Consider the following 3,576-nt stretch of genomic DNA (forward strand, 5'->3'; position numbering starts at 1 on the left):
TTCCAGAATGAACCCAAGAGGCCAGTCCTCCATAAGCACAAATGGAATTGTGCATCCACCAGAAAAACACTACTGTGGCAAACTGGAGAAGTGCCAACTTCCTTCTAACTGCCATGTTCTCATGACGTGTGCCACCAACTTTTTAGTGTATGAGTCACAGGTTTTATAAAGTTGTTTTTACCACAGTGGTCTTTTCAAGCCACCTGCCCACTCCCTTAACAAGAGTTTTATACCAGTTATTAGTCAACACTGAAGAAAGGCTTTTTAGGGCTTTATTTGTTTGAGCCTTTTCAGTGAAAGAAGGAACATTTCCTATGGTGCTGTCTCACTGCCTTAAAACAGATTTCTACAACTGCTCAACAGTTGGTTTAAATCCTAAACCATTGGTAATTTCCACTGTCTTTTCATTTCCAACCAAGCAACATACCAGTTAACACAGTAGCCTCATCTCTAGATATCATTTCCCTCTCCCTCTCCCTGCCTCTCTCCCTCTCTCTCTCTCTCTCTCTCTCTCTGTCTCTCTCTCTCTCTCTCTCTCTCTCTCTCTCTCTCTCTCTTCCTTTTTCTTGGAGAAATAGATAGGAGCAAGATCTGTATTTTTATTTGGGAATCAAGAGATTGCTTTGCCTATCCTCCAGACAAGTTGAGGACCCCAGAAACCTTCTTTGACCATCACTTAAAAGGAGAGACATGTGGCAAAATTCTATCCAGTTCTAAATGAAAGCATTTCAGAAGGTGGGAGATTTTGAGTTCTGATCCTGCAGAGCTGGAAGCACTAGATACAGCATGAGCACAACTATTCGGCTTTCCTTCCCTGTTCTTTATCTTAATTTCAAAAGAAATTAGTTTTGACGCATGTTGTTTTGATTGCTATTGCTGTACATGAGAAAATCAGCATTCAAGAACACTGACTCCGCAAAGTCACTGTGGAAGGGGAAGCATTTATACTGTAAAAAGAAGGTTAGATTTGCACAGTCTACTGGGTAGGTATTGTAAATAATAATTTTTCAATCTTGCACAAATCAAAACAAACACAAACAAAATTGTATTTTATCCTGTTGGTGTTAAGAGGTGTTTCACTTGCTGAGATTTCCTGTATATTGCAAACAAATACAGAATGCAAACCGTCAAAGCTGTCATTATCTGGTGTGTTTGTCCTGTATTTACAGTTGTTATGACTATGCAGGAACTATCAGTAATAGAATGAGCATGCTTCCAAATTGTACATGAAGCGAGTACATTTTTGGGTATGTAAAAATGTCTGAAAGTACATCTGTTGTGGCCAGCTTTTAAGAGAGTGCCTGAAAACTGATTAGAATCACTGAAGACATTATCACCACACAGAGGATGAGTTTGAAGTTTTGGAAACCTAAGGTCTTTAGGCCATGGTGTAGACTTGCTCTATGCCTGTGAAAATATGGTACTTTAAAGATGTATCATTGGTGCTACCCTCTGTGACCAGCCATGGGTCAGTTGCTGTTGACACAAAAATCACAACATGAGATATCTGTGCAGTTTTCAGAGTGTCACAAAGCATATAGGTTCTTACTTACACGGTGCTATTGCCCCGAGGGAAATCAGAACTGAATTTATGCACGTAGAATTGTCACCCTGGCTTTTAAGCCTCAAACATGAATTAAATCTGTTGTGCGACATCAATATATATAGCTGGATGAGTGACTAGTTGCCCTTGTATGATATGTGACCTAAGAAATTTGCAAATCTTTCCCTGCCATTTTGAGAAAACAGTCCCAACATGAGCATAGGCGGAACTTCCTGCACTACACCCCAGTAGTCCACCTAGTTTACAACTTAAACTAGTTTGTGAAACATTTGTCTGTATACATTTTATATTTTGTACATTTTTGATGTAACATATCATGTAAATAGGCAGAAACAGTGAAATAAATCATCTGAAAAGTTTTGTAGTCTTTGTAAAGCCCCAACAATAAGTACTTGGTGTCAATGGACTTAACTGGATGCCGTATTTTCTATTGGTTTAATGTTCCTCTAGCTTGTAAACCAGCTTGCATATATTTTTTTTGCAAATGTGCACCCTGTATCTGTCTAAATTATTACTTTGCCATTAAAGTGGAATTATTTATTGACAACAAGGTGTACTGTCTCTGTTTGAGAAAATTTAAATAATTTATACAAAGGGAAGTATAAGTTTTAAAACATTGCTTGCATTATGATAGGATCAATGATGTTAAATGATTGTATTTGAATGTGAGAAAATTCAAGTATTTGGGGATTTTTTTACTTTTTACAAATACGTTACAACTCCAATTTCTAAAATAAGTAGGCTACTTGACAACATGTCTAAAGATGTCTAAAATGAAGCACTGTGTTTCATTATGTTTTGTTGTTTGGAAGGTGGTGAGGGATACAATGACCACTTATAGATAAAATAGTGCACTACTAAGTTCAATAACATGATTTTTGTTTTTGTATTTTTCTTTTTTTCTCAATTTAATTTTTATTAATATTTTCCATGATTATAAAAATATCCCATGGTAATACCCTCCCTCCCCCCTTACTTTCCGCTTTGAAATTCCATTCTCCATCATATCCCCTCATCATGTTTTTGTATTTTTCAAGATAGAGTCTCACTGTAGTCCAGACTGACCTGGAATTCACTATGTAGTCTCAGGATGGCCTCAAAGTCACAGTGATCCTCTTACCTCTGCCTCCTGAGTGCTGGGACTAAAGATGTGTGCCACCATGTCTGGCCCTATTTGTTTATTTATGTGCATGCATGTATGCATGTTCTAGGGACTCTCATCACCGCACACAAATGTCCATCAAGCATTGCATGGTTTGTTGAGAAATTGAATCCTGGGCCAGCATACTTTGCAAGCTAGTACCTTTAACTGCTGAGCCATCTGCCTAGCCCCTCAATAATATTTTCAATTTATCAAAATTAATTTGCATTAGTCAACATTAAAGGTTATGTTCATTATCCAGATAAGTCCATTGTACCCATTTCATCTTTAAGAAAGTATGCTGATATAAATCAAGCATATTACATTCTAAACTAGCAGTTTGGAGGAAATGAAAGTTCTTATTATCCCATTCAGCAGTAAAGTAAATAAATAACTAAACAAAATAAAATAAATCTTGTTTTCACATTAGAATCTTTTATTCTTTGGCCTTCTATTCTATAGAGATATTGTAGACTTAGAGTTTATGATCAAGTAATTTTGAATATAGAATGCATGTTAAAATGGTAATATGGTGACATGTAAATTGTGGTTTTAGAGTTCACCTGACTATGCTTATTCATGTGGCTACTAGAATATTTTAAATGAATTAGCTTGCTTGTATAGTGGCTCAATATTTCCGTTTCTGCTGGATAGCACCACTGTAGAAAGCCTTTTTCAAGTTGTGACCATATTCCACATCTATTGTATTTTGGTTTTAAGAGTAAGATTCAAGGGCTGGAGAGATGGCTTAGTGGTTAAGAGCTTGCCTGTGAAGCCTAAGGACCCTGATTATAGGCTTGATTCCCCAGGACCCATGTTAGCCAGATGTACAAGGGGGCGCACGTGTTGGGAGTTTGTTTGCAGTGGCTGG

At 37.1% G+C, this 3,576-nt stretch overlaps 1 protein-coding gene across 6 annotated transcripts in view; it reads left to right on the forward strand.

The window, feature by feature from the left end:
* Nav3 (neuron navigator 3) overlaps positions 1 to 2,111 on the forward strand; it is an 830,635-nt gene extending 828,524 nt beyond the window's left edge. For all 6 annotated transcript variants that reach the window (XM_045151620.1, XM_045151622.1, XM_045151621.1 and 3 more), the window contains one exon: positions 1 to 2,111. This exon is cut by the window's left edge and continues 608 nt beyond it. The gene's annotated coding sequence lies outside the window, so the exon portion shown is untranslated.
* The last annotated feature ends 1,465 nt before the right edge of the window (positions 2,112 to 3,576 follow it).

This window comes from Jaculus jaculus, chromosome 6 (assembly GCF_020740685.1).
Source record: "Jaculus jaculus isolate mJacJac1 chromosome 6, mJacJac1.mat.Y.cur, whole genome shotgun sequence".
Taxonomy (NCBI): Eukaryota; Metazoa; Chordata; class Mammalia; order Rodentia; family Dipodidae; genus Jaculus; species Jaculus jaculus.